Source organism: Mercenaria mercenaria, chromosome 3 (genome assembly GCF_021730395.1).
Source record: "Mercenaria mercenaria strain notata chromosome 3, MADL_Memer_1, whole genome shotgun sequence".
Taxonomy (NCBI): domain Eukaryota; kingdom Metazoa; phylum Mollusca; class Bivalvia; order Venerida; family Veneridae; genus Mercenaria; species Mercenaria mercenaria.
This window is the reverse complement of record NC_069363.1, coordinates 99,231,439-99,253,220: the sequence shown is the minus strand read 5'-3', so window position 1 is coordinate 99,253,220 and position 21,782 is coordinate 99,231,439. Positions and strand designations below refer to the sequence as shown.

Here is a 21,782-nt window from a genome sequence, read left to right as displayed (position 1 = left end):
TCAATGAAAGTCGGATGAAAACATATTAATTTATTTAATAACATCAATTTACATTATTTTGGTAAAGGTAAATATGTATTGATGCATGCCACTTTTTCTGTTTGTTTGTTTTTCCTGTCCAAATAAATAGCATTTGTATAAGAAAATGGGTGGGGTAAGGAATTTACATTATAAAATGTATTCAAACCAGTTTAAATTTTCAAATTTTCCAATCCTTGAGTAGAAACTAAGGTTTATAGAGAAAGTGAACAGTACACATGATTGTGAAGATTTACAGTCTGATTTAAATTCATTTGGGGCATGGGCAGATCAATCGCTCCTTCGTTCCAATGAATCAAAGAGTGTGGTACGCTTGATTGGGGAGGGGGGAAGCTACCTCAAACATTTGCTCTTAGCTGTTGAAGTGCATGCACCTGAACACAAGGTACTGAAGTAGAGCTAAGTTGTGATTGCCCATTGTGCGCTGACATTGTCATCACCAGTTTCTTTTTGAATACACCTGATGCCTAATGTCTGTACCAATAAAAAACTTGGTCGGAATGTTTGTCAATATTATAATGTTGAATACTTAAAACTACCCACATGGTCACTTGATCTATTAAACCGGTACCTGTAAACCCTTAACAGAGTATTAAAACAATTAATGGCCTCATTAGTTCTTACTATTTAATGTGGAATTAATGAACTAATTTTTAATGGTACATTAATTTCATTCCAATTAAATTTTTTCACGGAGTTTTAAGAAGCCTGTTAACTTATTTTAATGGTTTATTTTAAGCAGCTTTTCATGGCCATCAAAGTCATTTTAACAAGGTATATTTTACCAGGTTTTAATATACTTATTTCATGGCTTTTTAATGTATGACATTAAAACTATGGTCATGAAAATCCCATTAAATAGTAAGAAGTAATGGGTGAATTTTAATGGTGATCTGTTAAAACTCTGTTAAAAACGTTTGAAAAAGTTAAGGCCAATTTCATGACCCTTTCAATGGCATGTGCATGCAGTAGTGCCAGTTGGCCAATTTTTTGTTACTATACACGTGATTCTTTGATTTTCGCAACGCGTATGATTGTAATTAATGCTAGACTATGCGCACGTAAAATTGTATATTTACCCTCAGTACTTACGGTAATTTGCTACAAAACCTTACGTCCTACACCTATTACAAAATACATCATTCGATCATCCTTTATTTTGGTTTTGGTTGCTAAAATCTTACATTTAGGTATATTCCACTAACATAATTATATTAGCCGTTTTTCGCTTATTTCGATCTGCAAACAAGACGTGCAGCAACAGCGAAAATCGCGCCACTTGGCTGCTACTCAACACTAATACATTCTGTATTCTTTCAACCAATTATGTTCTCCTTAAGGCTGTTATCATGCATGCAATTATGAGAAGCGTTCATTTGATTGACAGGTCATTAAGGAACAATTATGGCTAAATTAAAACTCAAAACATTAAAGATAAATTATGTCTAGAAATTCTTACGTTGGTAAATGCATTTTATCCTGAACTGCCCCTTGAACATGACAGTCGGTCAATACAACTATCGTTTGATGTTTACTTGTCATCAATCAGTTACAAATTTAGAAGTTATCATCTCTGTGTGGTCTTATCTATAATTTTACTTTGTTCTATGATCGATTATCGTCCTCTGTTAATACTGACAACAACAAACAAGTGCATCTATAAAAATAATCTTGAGTACGTAGTAAAGGTTTCTGATCTGGCTGATTATGTCTTCTTCTTTATTTGTTGCAACGAAAATGATAGTGAATCAGTTTATTTTAGATAATATTTTTTTTTTACATTTGACAAGATATTTTATCTACACAAGAGTAGTCTTTACGAGCATAAACGTTACAAGAAAATAGCAATATACGGGTAGTATAGCTGGAAATAGCAATATACGAGTAGTAAAGCTTGAAATAGCAATATACGGGTAGTAAAGCTGGAAATAGCAATATACGGGTAATAAAGCTGGAAATAGCAATATACGAGTAGTAAAGCTGAAAATAGCAATATACGGGTAGTAAAGCTGGGAATAGCAATATACGGGTAGTAAAGCTGGAAATAGCAATATACGGGTAGTAAAGCTGAAAATAGCAATATACGGGTAGTAAAGCTGGAAATAGCAATATACGGATAGTAAAGCTGGAAATAGCAATATACGGGTAGTAAAACTGGAAATAGCAATTAACATGTTGTTTCGCCGAAAATAGCAGTACCCATATACAGTATGAAAATTATACTGGCTTTGTTCCATGGTATCTTTGCGTATAACGGCACACGCTATACAAAAGAAAACAGTAGAAAACCACGGTCAAGTAACCAAACACGACAAAAATGAAAATTTTGAAGGCTCGGATTGACTGAGTAGCTAACCGTAGTGGACATACATGCTACCGTCCATGCTATCTAGCTCCAAGTTGAGAAGAACTCAATTTTTGTACATTTTAAGCTTCAACAGACAAAAAAGAGGTATGTGTCCATATGGCGGTGTACATAAACCCATGAAGTCTGGTGTCATAGTATGCATGGTACATCGAAGCCAATGCTATGCAAAATATGAAGTCACTTTCATGATATGAATGATGTAAAAATGGATACGCAATATTAGACATAAAGCTTCTTTTCATAGGCTTTATATGCATGACATTTTCAGGCATGTGTATACTAGACATGACGTCACTTTACACAGGCTCGAGTCATGATATGCATGGCATGGGCATGTGCTATACTAGATATGAAGTCACTTTACACAGGCTCGAGTCATGATATGCATGGCGTTTACAGGCATGTGCTATACTAGATATGAAGTCACTTTACACAGGAAAAGGGGTAGGGGTAGAAATAGGGTGCGGGGGTTGAAGTGGAAAGTGGAACAAGTATGAATATTCAAAAGGGAATGCTACATTCCTTAATCACAGTTACACTACAACGTAAACCAAAACAGGGCACACACACACGCACGCGCACATGCGCTCACGTACACACATATAAACACACACGCACACGCAACTACCTTACATAAATAAACAGACAAGCAAGATATAACAACACTGTATGGCACCACCGCCCAAGACACACAGACGCACAAGCACACAAACGCACACACATAAGCAGGAAAAAACAACAACTGGGCACCGCCTTAGGATTCCGGCAGCCAAAATTAGGGTGGGCACGATAACCTACTCATAGTAAAAGGGGAGGGGTGCCAAAGCAAGAGAACGCAAATGCAAAGGAGAAAAGATGGGAGCGATAGGGGGAGTGAGGAGAAAGAAGAAAGAAACACTTACAACAAATAAGACAACATACGCAACATAAACTACAAGACAGACAGAAAACAAGTTGAAAATAGGGGCACCACCTTGGAGCGGTCAGTAATATATATAAAGGAAACCGGGGGTTTAAACGCGTTTAAGGCATGCCAACCTCGCACTTACCCTATTTTCAATAAGTTAGACAACACAATGTAAATAAAAGCATTCCCCGCTGAGAAAGGCTCTAGCATTAGTGAAAAAATACCAGATCATATTAAGTAAAACATATAAATTATGGTAAATCTAAGGTATAATTACACCAATGTACTCAACAACTTGTCTGAAGTCAGAGCACCAAGAGCCTTTTAAGGGCACGACTAAGAAAGATGCAAGACAAAATTCCACTCCCTCAGTCCGTTTTATGTAGGATTTAGAAGAAAAGCGTGAAGGAGTCTTACACTTTATTAGACATAGTTGTAAATAGAAAAAGTCGCGTTATTATTTTACAAAATGCTGAGACACTCTAATTTGAAGCGAGCGTTGAACACATGTCGCTTTTCCACTTTTCACAACATAATTAAGTCATGTAAGTAAGTTGATTTACCGACTGTTCATAGGTTCTGTAAAAGTACCTGGAAGCTTCTAACATGAATAAGATGTAAGGGGAAATAACTATAGCCTATTGCCCATTGTCAAATCGTCACGGGAACCCTGTTTTGAACAAAAATCAAAATAATTGTTTTGCGTAAGGTTTAATAAAATAATTGTTATGGTAAAATTAAATAAATTGGATAGTTTCAAATTATCTTTTAGATACAACATGGGACGATGTTAATAAGAATTATTGAACAAATTAATTTGCATAAATTAACAAATCATTTATGATCCTGTAAAGATAGCGATTTGTATTTTGGAAAACGGAAATATATGTACATTGTACCAAGTAATCAGGCTTAAGAAATTCTTCCTCATTTGCTTATAGGATAAGCTAAGCGACAAATCACGGATGCAACGTTTGCTTCATTAATACTTGATTATTCGCGTTAATGGGAAAATCTGCATTTATCTCGCATTGTATTATATCAGTCTTATGTGTTTGAAACAACAAAATGATTATTACATTTTGCGTTAGTTACAAATTGTGGTAAATGAATCTAGTCATTTTGGCCCAAGTTTATGTTTTAAGTGATTCGGGAAATTGCACTGAATATGCCATTTATATACAGTGTAAAATTAAGTTTGCTCCAGTTATGGAAATGTAGACTGTAGATATCTATATGAAATTTCAACTGACGCAAATCACTATTCACGGAAACCCTGTTTTGTCGCTAGTTTTGTTAAAGGGTAACAATTGCTTGTTACTTAAAATACTAAAGTAACAGAAAAACAAACCAGCAACTATTAACAATAACACAATTTTATTCATTAAAAAGGTATTCAAGTACATTAGAATTATCAAATAACCGTAAAATCCAATCTTATATAAAAAAGTTCCAAATCCGGTCCTGGTCAAATTTAAATCCAAACAGTAATAATTTTAAATTGTTCACAACTCCGAACTGAATTTGATATGTCCAAAGAATATAAACCCTCTCTTCAAAGATATTTTTAAATCTATAATATTAATGTAAATCCTTCAAATGCTAAACATCCAAACTGGTAATATTGTGTTATTAAGAAATACAGGAAAGTTCTTACTTAAGATTCTACCCTGTCCTCAGACAGCTTGCTATTTAAAGTATCATGGAGGTTCCAGAACTTTCAAGTTTCTACAAGCATAAAAATGAGATTCTGGAAAAACCAAGAAAAACCCAGATTTTGAATATAATTGTAACACCCTGTTTATCAGTATTGTAATAGAACATAATGTAACACCACAGAATATAAACACTCATAAAGATGTCTCAAAGCTAGGTCAGTAAATAATGCTTAAGGTGGAATGACATATACATAAAACGCTGACAACGCGTTTTTTAAGAATAATCCGTATAACTATCCCCTGCTCCCATCGCATCCATTGTATGTAATGGAACCAAAAGTCATGTTATGTTAATACTTACTTTTTTGGCGGGAAAACCGAACCACTCCATCAAAAATGAAAGTAATCGACGTACTTGAGCAAGCTAAATATCTTAGATTGTAAAGTAATAAGGAACATACCAGTATTACTTCTACCATAATTTCAAATTAAAAGGATGTCACACGGAATTTGCGCTGGGTATATTACAATATAGATTTGGGTAAATATTGACAGAAATGTGTTTGTTTAAGGTCAAACTCTTTCAGCTAAAGAACAAAATAACCATTCAAAAGGTCATATATTTATTTCGTTAGTAAATCGACCATGTTTACAAAACTACAAAAAAAGTTTGATTAAATAGGTTTTATTTTTTTTTATAATTGTATGAAATAAAGACAGTTACTAAGTTGTTAAAAGGTACTCCCAATTATAGGCAATTTTGTCTGCCACTTTGAGCAAACCCCCAAATGACATTTGTATGACGTCGCCATCTTTTATTTGTCGTCATGTCATTTTACAATTTAAGTATATTGGAAACATCACACCTTCTTGATTTTTAACTTGATATTATATTTTCTTTTAATGAAAAAACATGTCTAGATATATAGATCTTTTGATGTCATCGATGCTAGTTTTGACAATTTTACATACAGTATAAATAGATTATCGGAGGTACAAAATTAGGTGAGACAGACTTTAGTACCAACCTTTAAGGAAAAAGTGTAGAATTTACATTTCTCTTTACACAGGATTGCCATACTGTCCCGGCAGTATGTTACATATTGATTAGTAAAACTGATAAGGACTGGAGTAGGAAGTCACATGCTAAGGTGGATTAAGTCATACGTCCACAACAGGAAAGCAAGAGTCAGTTTAGAACATTCCAGCAGCAGGAAGTTCCTGTTGCGTCATGGTGTCCCACAAGGCGGAGTCCTATCCCCTACACTCTTCTTGCTTTTCATCAATGACCTGGTGTCTGAACTATCGAAAGGAGTTAAGGCTACTCTCTACGCTGACGATCTGTTGTTATGGTCTAAGGAAGAACATGACACTACAGCCACATACAGGATGCAAGAAGCCATTAACAAGCTTTCAGCTTGGTCTGAAGATTTATGTGTATCGATCAATACAGAGAAATCGTCCACCACACTATTCTCCCTGTCGTCAAAGCAGAGGGCGGGTAAAATCAAGATGAGAAATACTTCGCTGATTGAAGCAGACGAGGCAAAATACCTTGAAGTGACTTTTGACAAACGGCTAACCTGGAAGCCCCACATTTGTCAAGCAGAAGGGAAGACCCATAGGAAGCTTGCCATGATGCGCACACTTGCTGGAACAACGTGGGGAGCAAATGAGCAAATACTCAAGATAGTTTATCAGGGAACAGTGAGACCCCATTTAGAGTATAGCTCAACTGCCTGGTTCACTACTGCCAAAACTAACCAACAGGCTTTAGACAAGGTTCAGAAGGTTCAGAACCAAGCATTGCGGATCATGACAGGTGCTACAAAGTCTACACCAAACTCCTTCATGGGGAAGCTAACAGGCACACAGCCGTTACAAGACAGGAGACATGCAAAGGTCCTGGTTCAAGCGGAGAAGTTCAGGTCTTTTCAAGACCATCCCATGAGTCAAAGAAACTCGACCGAAAGTTCAAAACTGAGTTGAGCATACCAACGACTCCCCTATGTAGTGAAGACATTATAAACCCACTAGCGAATGATGTGTCCTCAGTGACTGTGAAACTTGCTGTTCCTCGTCTTGACAGCGGGAAGCAAGAGGATGAAGGCATTCGGAAGAGCCTCACACTTGCTATGATCAATGAAGACTATCTTCCAGAATCATGGACTCACGTCTCTACAGACGGATCAGCCACATGCGCCGTCAAAGATGGAGAAGCAGGAGTTTACATTCAATACCCATCTGGCAAGAGAGAAACACTAAATGCAGCCACAGGAAAACACTGCAACAATTACAAGACAGAGACTAAAGCACTCATGAAGGCCGTCTCAATGGTTGAAGACTCGGCAGAAAAAAGCTCCTCAGTCGTCTTTCTCACAGATGCACTGTCTACCATGGAAGCTCTGATCAACAATAAAGCTCCGCAGCCAGCCAGGAGAATGCAGAGCCTGATTATAACCTGCAAAGTAGCACTTAAGTGGATTCCATCACATTGTAGACTTGCAGGCAATGAAGAGGCAGACAAACTGGCTAGGAGCTCAGTCAGAACAACCAGCAGAACCTGTGAGTTACAATAAGAAAGTCACCATAATCAAGGCACTAACGAGACCAAGGATGGAGGAAGATACTTTTCATCTCCTTGATCGGTCTGAACAAGTGATGATGGTCAGGCTCCGCTCAGGGCACAACAAGCTCAATGCTCACATGTACAAGAAATACAGACTGGCATCATCGCCAACTTGTCCATGTGGTGAAGAAGATCAGACTGCGGAGCATATACGTCAGAGATGTAAAAGGCATGACCAGGAGCGAGCTGCGACTTGGCCGATAGATACATCAATCCACCAGAAACTGTATGGAGGCATTGAGGATCTGCGGCAAACCAAAAGTTTCATCGAGGCTACTGGTCTGACAGTGTAGTCGCGAACGAAAAGAAGAAGAAGATTAGTAATGATTTTGCCGCACCTGTCAATGCCACAGCGCTTTGATTTTTACAGTGTTCTTGATAAATAGTTTCAAGTTAGTATTGCTCAGTGTAATCTTAGAAGAAAAACTGAATTTCAAAGAGTTATGAATATGTCCCAAAGATAGCTACAAAACGTTATCTTACATAAAAATCCTATGGAGCATTTCTGTTATACAAAATGCCCAGAAATCGGTACTGTATATAAACAAAGAAAACAAAAACAACATACTAGTATATGCCATTAGTGTGGGTTATTGTAAACATTATCTGAATCTTACTTAGAGTATAAAACCAGCATCAAACTTTATTCAGAAAATGTGATTATGTATTCTTGTATAAAGTAATAAAGTAAGAACAATAGAATGCATTTAGAAACAAATTTATGCATAGAGGAATAAGCCATATATGACCCTGTAAGATGTGGTTTTACAAGGAATATATAAGGGCAAACAATAATGAATGTACAAAATAATAAGCCTTAGGGAAGACTTCCTAATTTATATACAAGATAAACGTAGATAAGATCGTAAAACGACAAAACATTTCATCTATGAGCCAATCTTTGCATCTACATGTTTAAACTTTTGCTTCATTAAAGTTTGATTGTACGCGTGCAATGGAAAACATGCAATTATCATGCATTACATTATAATCATCTATTTTGTTCCTTGCAGCGAGAAATTATTAGGATTTAACAAAACGACTGGTTGGACAAAACATCAACCGATATGCGTATAGTGTCTAACACGGTTTGTTAAAGATTTTCTTGTGTTATATATAAAATTTAAATCTAAACTTTATAATTGAATATCTTATATGAAATCTGGAGGTTATACACCAACTGCAAGATAACATACACTGGAGATATTTTAAAACAGCATTTTGCACATGCTTAATATTTACTAGGGTTCAGGATACTGGAAGTTTCTGACGTGTGTCTGGTTTCTTGGTTTCTTTAAGAACCTCTGTGATTTATTAAATATCTGACAGAAATTTGCCGTTCAACATAATCAAGAAGTCGGGAAATATAGAATAGATGATATGTTGAACCATGCTGGATGAATGCAAACTTTGAACAATGACGTTATATTAATTTTAACGTATGAATTATACACATTGTAAGAAGCATGTGTCAGTTCATTTGAAACTAAAAACTAATTAAAAATTTCACACAAATTATATAGATAAATATCATTGGAGACAATAACAAATCTTCTGACAGTGACGTTCCAGTTGAGTAATGTACATTTATCAATAAGTTAGTGAAAGGTAGATATAAAAAAAACGCTGTCATTAGTGATATACTAATAAATCGATTTTCATGCAACGACTGGTGATGTAAATGAAGTTATTGAACAAAAACAATGTTAATATGGTGTTGCAACAAAAATACATATGTATCGATTAAGGAATACTATAGTTCGGATTTACTAATATATAATCGTTGCAATAATATATGAGCCGCGCCATGAGAAAACCAACATAGTGGGTATGCGACCAGCAAGGATCCAGACCAGCCTGCGCATCCGCGCAGTCTGGTCAGGATCCATGCTGTTCGCTTTCAAAGCCTATTACAATTAGAGAACCCGTTAGCGAACAGCATGGATCCTGACCAGACTGCGCGGATGCGCAGGCTGGTCTGGATCCTTGCTGGTCGCATACCCACTATGTTGGTTTTCTCATGGCACGGCTCATATATAGTCAGTTGATACGCGGTACTACAATATATCTATAGCAAGGGAAAATCAGCAATTTATCTAAGATTTAGTGACAATAACTGTTAGTGTAATATCTAGCTACTGGATTTATTAAACATTTATTCTCAAGCGAAATTAATTTGAAACACACATTTTCGCAGTGTCAGCTTCCACCAAAATGGTACGTATAACGTAATAACTTAAATGAGCCGCACCATGAGAAAACCAACGTAGTGTATTTGCATCCGCGCAATCTGGTCAAGATCCATGCTGCTCGCTAACGGTTTCTCTAATTGCAATAGGTTTTGAAAGCGAACAGCATGGATCCTGCTGCGGTCTTAATAGGATATTTTTCATTGTAAGTTTCTGCTGTTTAGGACACCCAACAGTTCTTAAATTTTCTTGATATTTTAAATCTTGCTAGAAATCTGAATTAGCATTATACCTCATTTCTGTCTGAAAATCATAAAATTTTGAAAGTTTCAAAACTGTTCAGAAGTCAGACTTTTTTCTGAGAAAAATAAAGTTTTTACCACAAATAAATCCCAAAAGATCCTACTTCCACACCTAGAGACCTTTATAATGAATTCTGTTATGGTTTTCAGTCGATTACTGGCATATCTCAGCGAAATAAAGTGAATATTTTAACAGTTTCAGATCAGCGAAATCATGATTTTTATGTTTTCACTGGTACAAATATACATATGCTTTATGGATAATTCGAAAACATATAATTCAATAACGACAAAGGTTGGATGTATATTAGATGTATATAAACACATTAACAAAGTTACGCTCACCGGTGTTTAAATATAAAATAGATTTACACTTTTTTTTTCAACATAGATCGAAAACGCGACATTCCTACGCTATGACGCATTGCGCGTGATGTTTCTCGGATAAAGTAGATGTCATTTGGTTATGGTCATTGAAAATATATGAAATTAAAAAGAAAATGTGTTTGTTTTGCATGTAAGATCAAATTATCTTATACTCGTGAGCACCATATGTAACGTCTTCACTAGTGCCGCAATATTGCATCTGGTTTTTACATGGTATTTCGATCTTAAACTAAAACAGATAATTGCTCTATTTATACTGTATACCTTATATCACTGTTACGGATATCGTGCATCAAAATATAGAAACAATTCTTGGACTACAGTATTATTACTTTGATTTTCTAATCAAATGAGTAGCCGAGACGTGTGTGGAATTTCATATCTAATATCCGTTATTGTGCACCACAATGAAGTTAATCTCGTGTTTGATAAATCACAATTTACCGAGACTATACAATTTTGTATATTATTACATAATAATTTGTTATTTCTTACTCATTTAACCCAAAAGGAAATATTGAATATTGTTTCAATGTTGCGACTATATTACAAACTCAAGTTGTGTTACCTCTCATCGATATACATCTAAATCATTCAAAAATGTTTTGTGAGACGAATGATTAATTATCACAATACATCATTAATGGAGTAGAATTTGATAGGTTTATGTCCTGCTTCGACTAGAATCTTGATTTTATTTCTCCCAATAAGTAATTACATTTAACTTTTCCATCCTGCCTCATAAATATTACATTGTTTTCGGACTCAGAAAAACTTAACGGAAACAAAAGGAAAAAGATAATACATCATCCATGTTTAAGTATCGATATAATTTAAAATATCAAACGCTAGCAATCACAGAGCACAGCAAACTCTGCCAGTGGCACACATCACAAGGTTGGCAAGATATAGTAGACGGGCGGCTTCAAAATCCACCAAGAAGTACAATGTACATTTTAATTATATTTGTATATAAAAGTTACAAAAATGGGGAACGGGGTAGAGAAAAGAAGGGATGTGTTAGGTTGTTTTATACATTCTGTTGGAGATAGATGTAATAAGCGGTGTAGCGTTTTGCATATAATTAAATATACAAGGGTTGATCCAGAAGTAGTATCACTAGATAAACGAAGATTGTTACTAATTGGTTGTTCCGTGTTCGTCTTGCAGCTATTAAATCGTGTATAATAAAAAAGAAATGAACACAAAATCATACAAAAGGTATCTTGATCTTTTTGCATTATTTTATTAGAATATGAACAAAATGAATAGAAATTAAAAGGTAAGGGTAAATTTTGTAGAAGGACGGCACAGCAACACAACCAGAGTCATGCACGCGAGTGGGTTATTGCAGAATAACCCGAGATAGATTTTGCTTTACATGTATGTAGGTTATTTGCTGATCGTGTTAGAATAATTGATAACAGCATTGTGTTTTTTTTTGCAAGTTACATCTATCACATTTTTCAAATAAGTTAAACTTATGTAACTAAATAACCAGCTTTGTATTAGACCTTTACAACAGACACGGACAATGTAGACGTACTATGTACTATGGTCAAAATCTCGGGGATTTCTCAAAACATAAAAATTGAAACACATAATCGAGGGGATTCGTTTTATTTTTTAAGACATCTAATTCAAATGTTTTCACCTAATTATCAAGACACAGCATATCTTTATAATTCTTGGCAGTGTTATTCTCCGCTAGGAATAAATCCTGTCTACAAGGAGAACACAGACGAACACATATATCTAGGTCACTCAAATGAGTATAGTTATTGGGAGAACAAGGCGCATCGTTTTAGAGACAGCGACCTTTACCCAAGCAGCCCGAAATGCAATCTTAAGCTAGAGTTTTTATAAGCATGTTATACCCCAAGTTTTGTGACAATATGTCATTCCAAACGAAAACCTTTGTCTCTATTTACAGTAACAAACAAGTTGAAATTAGCTGCAGCTGCCAATACAGCCTTTCTGTCTTATATACTACCTATCGTAATATCTCATTCTTATTTACCGTAATCTGATTCAAACAATTTAAGCGAATAAAGAGGGTTGTAAAGTTATCACCAACGTCGGTGTCGATGTTGTTCTTTGCTTTCGGGTTAAAGTTGGTCACATTCTAAACTTCACTATCAACTGCCCCTATAATTATCAAACCTCATATTTTGTAATAATGTTGGTTAAATATTTATGTCAAGCTGTATAATACCTTCTTAACTACGGTCCTAATAACCAGAAAGCATTACTTAAGTATTAATTTTGTTTAGGGGGTAAATATCTTATAGGCTCCAACTCTTTACGTCTACACAAGCGACACTGGCTTCATCTCGTATCTCAAAAATGTATATAGACAAGTCAAAATAATCAGTAAACTACATAATTTATTTTGTAGTGATTTATGCTCTATTTCACTACTCTCAAAACTTCTGTAAGTCAAAAGTACTAACTTAAGACAGTAAATGTATGCAAATCGCTCTACATATATGTAAGTTACAGTCATTTATGACTGTAACTTTGTATTGTCCATTTAATTGAAATACGATTCCAAATTGTTACAAAAGGTAGCCTTTCTTTACAACTTAGCGCCACTTCAGAAGTATTATTAGCTCTTCTTCCACTCACCTCATTTGCCACCAAAAGTAGGTGGAGCCAGTGTTTACAGGCCGTGTTAAAGCTCATTTTGTTTCTAAGTTTCCATTTTCCTCCAGCCCACTGACACTTACACCTAGACCACCAAAACTTGAGACAACAAAATAAATAGAATTTTATTCTCCCATGCATCCAGACCCTTAACCGCCCAACCCCCGCCCCTACACACACACACACGATACACTTCTACACCCACCCGCCGTTTCTTGTGTTTCTTTTCATTTTTTTTCAGAACACCCTACCCTTTCCCACATAAAAACAAACAGGTCTAAGATCTGTAAATTTTTCTACCGCATTGACTGTTTTCTGTAAGCTTACACAACATGCAACTTCACTGGGTTAAACATTAATCTCTACATATTTTTTTTTTAAAATGCGCTTTAATTTATAATCAGATATATTTTCTTACAAGTTCCTAAAACCTGTTTGAGAAAACCCCCCAAATATGAACGAAGTGCATAGTACGTTTACATTTACATTCCCATGTCCGTGTCCGTGATAAAGGTCTATTAGTAACTACGCATCTTTAGTGAGACAATGTTGACCGGATTAATCGAATGGGACACATGAACAAACACTTGAAGTTAATTTGATGTTTGTTGGAGATTCCGTCTTATACCTGTTTATGCTTTTTAACCCTTATTTCCTGCTAAATTTCTATAATGAACTTGTCCATCTTCTAATTTCGACCGTACCATTAACTGTAAAAGAGGTGCTAACAAAAATGGTACTGACTGAATGACGAACAGAGCAGATCTGGGTCAGACTGCACGGATATGCAGGCTGATCATGATCTACACTGGTCGCAAAGGCAGAATCAATCGTGTCCAGCATGGTAAGGGTTAAAGTCATTTTTAAAATGTCTGACAATTTCAAAACTTCATTTTGAGTCGTATATTGTTATTGTCGGTAACTTATTATGTATAATCATACAAAATAGCACTTTATTTTCAATTAAGATAAAAGTAATTATAAATCTAAAGTTATCAAATGACTGCAAAGACTAGCCTATGGAAATCGCTGTAAACACTGTAATTTTATTATTTCAGTGAGCCGCTAGTAACGAAATGTTATTCTAATAATGTACTCATTATTACTTTGCATAAATTACATCGAGAATAACTGTCATTTATATTAAACAAACCACCTTTTAGAGTGTTACAAATAACTAGACTGTTTGTCAACCTAACCGATCCGTGTCAGTGAGCGGAGAGTTTCGTGAATGGAAGGCCTGTCAGTGTCTGTATTGTATGCATAAACAAATGCGTGGGAGGAATACGCCCCAATTGGATGTACGCACGTATTGAAAGTATAATATACTGACTAATAGTTAGGATTAGATTCAGATATCTGTGTATCTGACTGAATACTTGATTATGACTTACCAGTCGTTTTCATCACTCTAAATGAGCAAGAAAAAGGAACTGAGAAAGGGATGATGCTCGAGAAATTTTAGAAAATGAATGTCTGTTGCTTAAAATGAAAAAAAAAAACCTAGAGGTACAACATTTTTATGTCAGTACTGTACTACATGGACGGATAGCTCAGTGGTTTGCACACTGGCCTTTCAATCCTGAGGTCGGGGGTTCGATCCCCGGCACTACTCGGGAATTTTCAGAAACGCTTTTCAGTGTTTCCCACCCAACTAGAGGTGTACTGGTCAGGAATCCAGGCAATCCTTGTGTGTATCAGTGCTATACACTGGGCACGTTAAAGAACCAGGCTGTCTATTCGCAACGAGCTAGGCTAAGCCTGTATCTGATTTCTGATCTCTCTGTCGTGGGGGCTTTGTCTCACTCTGTCCCTCTGGTCAGATCGCTCTGTGTCTGTACTAGTAGAGGATGAATTATGCGCCCTGTGTGGCTGCAATTGAACTATGTAAAGCGCCTTTGAACGTGAAATTGATCATGAAAAGGGCGCTATATAAATCTGGTATAATAATAATAATACAGCAGACATAATAAGGAATATAATTGTTTCGAGCAATGGCAACTCTGCTCCTTTGCAGCTTCTAGTCTTAGATACCCAGTCCATTGACTCTTGATTTATTACGAAAAACCATATTCGTATAGTGTAAAAATACAATTACAGTTGCTTTTTCCCCTATTTTTGTCGGATTTGAAATTGGGTCTTAATCCCTTTGTTAACATTACGTGTGTAAGTGACTTCACCTGGCGGGGAAATCTTTGACAAGAAGTAGCTATCGATTTAAACTCCACAGTTGTAATGATTTTGCTATCAATTAGCAGTTCAAAGACGGTGCCCCACTGTGTAACTACCTGTGCTAGAGTATGTTTGTTTCTTCTACGTTGTCTATATGTTTAACTTTGTCTGCAAATCTGTCATACTTAAATCTATATACATGCACTGTTTTATAAGGGCCTTCTTTTGGAGCCAACCTATCCCTATTGGCTCTTTGTCCTTGGTAGCTAAAGCCCACCTTTCAGATTCTTTCTTGCTCTCACCTACTTGCTCTTACCTTTTGTAGCCAGTTACTGACTAACTTTCCCTAACATAGTTTTCTTACGCTGATATCACATTCTATAGCCTATCAAATATGTACAGATGGAAAACATTTTGGCTAGCACGTGTCGTAAAATTTCATGTTATTAGTCAGTCGATATCCCATTTTCAGCAAAAGCAGTTACTAATTTACGTTACATTTTTGTTTTATTTTCAGATTTTTCAACAAATGGCACAACTGCTGCTCCTGATATTATGTATAGCAGAATTATCTATAGGCGCACCGCTAGAGACCGACCGACTCCGTTTCTTAAAAGGGCTTGATGTTTGCGAATGGGGTTGTAGCTCAGACATTGACGAAAATCTTAAAATGTGTGAAGCATTATGTCATCTAGACATCCAGCAAAACCATTTTCAACACGAAAATGAAATTAAATGTCAAGGTGTATGCGCCAGCAAGTACATTAGTTGCTTTGAAGGGTGCTCGAAAAATTCAAGTAGGACAACTATTCCTACTTGAAGTCAGTGAATAGGACTTTTATTGATACAAACGTGATTCATGCTGTGATTTGGGCAAAATGGAGTCAATGCGGTATTGAATTATTGCTGAAGAACCCCCACATCGTAATTTATGTTGCAATGTTTTGCTACGAAATATTGTAAAGAACAAGTTAAATAAATAAGTGTACAGGAACAAATGTCAGTTGCAAAGTCGCAACCAACAAGCGAAACAGAAAGAAATATCGTGCCATCTTTCTTATAGCTGAAATAAAAACACAAAGAGAGTTTTGTTAGGAGCTGCAAATTTAAACTGGGGAACTTAATGGAGAAAATTGTTTAGCTATTGAAACTTTTCTTTTGCGTTTCAAAAGGAATGTAGTGTACAGAGTTATCAGTATTTTAAAATATGATGTTGATTTATTAGGCAATTAAACTTGCATATGTTAATATATAAATTTCCAATGATATACAGGTTGTAAAGTAAAGGTTGTGAAGAAAGCTCGTGTTGGTCATACCGGGAATTTGTACAGAAAGTAACCTACCGGCAGCAATGACTGCATATTTGTGATATGGGCGGGGAAAAGCAGCACACTATGGTAACTGTATACATGTAAACACAAATTTTCGTCTGCTCAAATGTTTAATAAGAATAATCAAAAAGTTCTACATACTCATTCACAACCTTTGACTTCTGTTTTTTTTCTTGGCAAATGAAACATTGAATGCATATCTATTCCAAATGTTATTTCTGGTTTACATCTGCGGATGTCTCTAAATTGCTTTTTGTACTTTTATTATGTATAAATGTTAAGATCTGCTCAACCCGGGGCTAGAGGGCGTGGACGGTAGCATGCATTTCCACTACCGTCCATGAACAGGCTCAATCAAACCGAACCTGCAACATTTTCGTTTTTGCCGTGTTGAACAACCTGTTGAGTTTCCACTTTTTCTATTTTATTAATATATTCTTCAATCTATTTCGTACAAATTGCACTCTTGCCATAAACACATGTTTCATTTGCTCATCTCGAGTTACTAGTTAATTGCCTAACTTGTCTAGCCATATTTTCTGTTACAAATCACTTCATAAATTAATCATGCACGGGAAGACTACATCACGTCATAAATTTAGATATGAACAGAAATCTTCAATACTCCAAACAATCACTTGTAACTCTAGACATTAGACGAATGTCAACAATGGTGGGTCTGAATACACAATCCAGAGGCTGTTAGGTCTAATTAAATGTCACTTTCTATCAGTTTTGTGTCTGATAAAATTGGCACAAATTATTCTTGAATTCTTATGATTTTACAGTGATAGATCTTTTTAAAATTTTCCAATTGAAATATGGCTAATGATGTGCACATATTTAGAATAAGTTCGGATGTTACACAAGAACAGGGTGACACTATTCAGAATCTTTTTATGCACAATGACTGAAATTACTGTGATAGATATAATGTTTCAATAAAATCTGGAAAGTAGATCCCTCGGAAGCATCTAGAACAAGGCAAACAGTGAAAATTGCAGACTCGGTTTGATTGAGTCTGTTCATGAGCAGTAATGGAAAATGCAACACTGCCCACGCCCCCAAGCATCATATTCAATCGTGCAAATCTAAATGAGTTGAAAGTGAAGAAAATGTAAGTCATAATAATAATCATGATAATGAAAATAACTCAGAAGAACACAGACAATTCATAATTCAACAGGATATGAACGAAGAGGAATGTGAATACTGTTTTTGCAGACCATGTATTACAAATGAGCGAAACCGTCAGTTAAAGTGTGAAACAGAAAATCATACACCAAGTTCAAAGAATCATAGACTAAGGAAAGAAAATTATAAGCATTTTTGGACCATGATGTTTCATAGACAAGTTTAGGACAAAGAGTGATACAAAGCCATAAAACGGAAAGCCAAGAATGAGGTTATATTGATGGCACAGAAGGAACATTATGCTTGAGTTTGTGCTGACTCTTGTATGGTAGTGGTATCCTAATAGACCTGGCCATCCGTATCGTGGACATTTATGGGAGTTAATAACTAATAGCATACCTTGAACTAGTTTCCACTGGATGTGACTGATTTAACAAGAGCTTTTTTCCTGCCACTTGCTGAAATGTAAACATAACCTGTGTGACTCACTAGCTAGCTACACCGTAACTTCCTGTCAGCCAATGAATGTACCTGCCAATCATCTGGGAGGTAAATTCAAATTTAGTAGCAGACGGCAAATATTTTTTTGTTGAAAGATGCATGAATAATTGTATCACATCAAATTTTCACCAATGTTTAAAAATAAAATTATCCTAATAAACAGTTTTGCCAAATTTCAAAGAAAAGTGATCAACAAAAATGTATAAATAAGCATAAACCTTTGAAGTTGTATGTTTTGTTTACAGATCAGAAATGAGTCTCTCTAAGCTTGATTCCCTTTTATACTGGTCCTCCGGTGTTTAAGTAAACAGCTGTATTATTAAATAACATGTAAAAGTCAACAGGAATGATTGTTAAGAGTCATTGAATGACTACCAATGACCATGTTTTAGGTTTTGCTATTGGATAAGTTGAGATGAATGTATGCCATTTGGTAAAATTTTGTCCTTAATTAAATCTGTTTTATAGAAAATATTGTTTAACAGCACACTTACGTTGCAATATATTTAGAAGTTATTTGTTTTGTTTTACAGTTGTTAGTAGATCTAGTTGAATTTATATTGTGAAAATATTTTTTTTCAATAACTGGCATAAAATGTTGGTGTTAGAATCAACGTAGAAGAAATGCTTATTTTCTGCAGTTGAAAATATAAGAACTTAGAATATAGAATAAATTGTATTTTCTCCTATAAGAAAGTCTGAATAAAAGCTATATTTGTTCATGATCTAACTATTCATATTCTTGTTGTATGGTTCACATTCTTATTGTTAAGTTTTCGTATGCTATTGATTTATACATTCGTGTTTATCATATTGTCAATTAGAATTTGTATATGTTTTATTTCATTATCGCAAATGTGTTCCTTCTGTGTTGTATAAGTTTTAAAAGAATAAAAAGCAAACTTAAAGTTTGGGCGTCGTTTTCATTAACCAGTTAGAACTGTGACACAATGAATATGACGTCATGCGACGATTTGACGTTATATTTGACGCCAATATAGTATCTCAACCTAACGTCAACCTATATTTGTCGGAGAATTTACAACACTTGAGTACCTGCCACACAAATCGATCCAGTTTACAGTTTGGCCAATCTTAATAGGCATTTTTAGGCTATCCCGATGCTGACTTGGATTTTGTATGACAATAAAATATCAGGGGTTTTCTCAAATGCATTATAGTATACACACGTAACCAAGATACAGGGTTGTAGCAAGCGGTTACTTATTTGAGGGGAACACTATACATTGTTTTCGAAAATAGCTCAGATAGAATTCAATTAAAAACATAGCATTATTTTACTACTTTTAATCGTGTTTGTGCGTGTGTGCGTGCGTGCGTGTGTAAACCAGAGATAAACGTATGCTCACTGTTTCTAGGGTGCTTCAACACATATGTTTTAAATTTGTTGCTTTTCAATCATTTTGTACATACATTGTATGCTTTGAAATACATATCAGAACAACTGTTTGTTTTAATGTTCTACATTTTTTTTTTTATAATTACCTTTAAGAATTTATATATTTATAAATCGAAATCCATTCCTTTCGATTGCTCTGCTCTTCTATAAAACATTGAATAGGCTCTTGGAATAATTCACATTTTCAAATACATTTTGTAACAGCTTCTGGCTTCAGAATAGACTGTCTAACTTCAGAAGTAAGTTTTAATCAGTCTATCATAGCTGTGCAATCAAGACAGACCAAAGAGAGGTAACAGAAATGAAGCTATCATTTCTTTTCTAACTTCTGAGGAAAATATTATTATATTCTTGAATTTGGTGATCCTACCGAAGAACAAACTCGAACAATCGACCTATTTGCTCCATATTCCGAGCAACATTAAACTTGCTGAACTGAAATTTCGACTAACTATCTCGAAATGTCTTTGTTGATAAAAAATTTCAACGAATTAATCGAAATTTCCTCTTACAAAATTGCCTTCCTAACTCGAAATGTTGACTTAAGTTTTGACTTAACAAAGAACTATCAAGATAAAAAAAAAAAAATATGGTGTCTGATTATGACCATTTCGTACTTTCGTTCTGTCGCAGCGACGCAACGACAAACGTCGTTATGGCGCCACGCCGAACGTCACCTCGCAAAACGTCGCCCCGCGGAACGTTGTTATGGCGTTCCGCAAAACATTGCCCCGATTAACATCGCCCTGCCAAATATCGCGTCTACAAATGTCGCCCCGACAAACGTCGGTATTGCACCCCGCAAAACGTCGTATTTCGCCTTTCGTATTGACAAGACAGTATCAGTTAAATGGGAGATGAAAGGTAGTAAGATTTAAAATTGATGGAATATTTGTAAGTCCCTAAGATGGTAATACGCGCGCATCCGTCCATCCGCCTGTCTAATCTTTATCTAGATTATAAATTTGTCGAACATTGGAAAAACACCTTATGCTTGCCTCAGTGAGATGGATTGTCGTGAGAGCAAACACTTTGTCCCCATCTTAATGGTCAATGCCACACTTGGAAAAGATCATGGCAGATATTATCCGAGCAGTAACTTTAACACTCGTAGAGAAATCTGTTTTTACTTCCTCAATGATACGGCTAGTACTATGCAAAACACAGGCCCTAAAACAGGCGGGGTAACGTTTAGTAGGGCGATGTCTGGCAGAGAGACATTCAGCAGGGCGACAGCCGGCGGGGAGACGTTTGGTGGTGCAAAATTCAGCGAGGCACATTTGGCGGGACAACGTTCGGCAGGGCGATGTTTGTCGGGGCGACACTTGACAGAGTGCCATAACGATGTTCTACAGGGTGACGATTGGCGGGAAGTCTTGTTATCATGTCTCTGCGACAAAACAAATAACGAAATGGCAGAAATCAGCCACCATACAAAAATACAGTGATATGTGAAACAGCATTCTTCTTTCTTTATATGTAAAACACTAATTTTGATTACATGAAAACGGTGTGACGAATACGGAAATGATATACGGTCGGTGCGTGACTCGAATACTTGACATCGATTGGAGCTCTATATAGTCTTGCGAATGTCGGTCGACCAGTCGGTCATGTGACTTCCAAAAAAAGAAATACAGACTGTCGGTCGATCAACCGCTCAACCATATGGCTTCCAAAATAACTACGACCAAAGTATCGGGAGGTCACCATATAACAACATAATAAATGACATTTAGCGTTGTCTGTGCGGAAGCTAAAGGTCGAACTTACAATGCCCGTAATCGCAATCCAGTTTTAATCATAGAATAGCGTAGGCGAAATTTCCAGATACTTAGTCAAAATTTTGAGTATCAAATATTAGTAAATCCAAATTTTGAGTTACTTAATTCGAAAAGTCGAACTAATTAGACGAACTTCCGTGCAAGGTATTTCAAACTGTTCGCAATATAGAGTTTGTTTGGTATGTAACTCGAAATTACGAGTTACGTTTTTCATAAAATAACACGTATCAACATTACTCAAATGCTCGATGACATATCCAGAATAAGGTATTAACCACTAGATTGGTGTAAAATAAACGAATAAAGCCATGGCGT

General features: G+C 35.7%; 1 long non-coding RNA gene across 1 annotated transcript; it reads left to right on the top strand.

The window, feature by feature from the left end:
* The first annotated feature begins 8,478 nt into the window (after positions 1–8,478).
* On the top strand, positions 8,479–19,730 carry LOC128555813 (uncharacterized). Its single transcript, XR_008370368.1, has 2 exons — positions 8,479–8,689; positions 15,815–19,730. It is a non-coding gene; the product is annotated as an uncharacterized LOC128555813 (long non-coding RNA).
* The last annotated feature ends 2,052 nt before the right edge of the window (positions 19,731–21,782 follow it).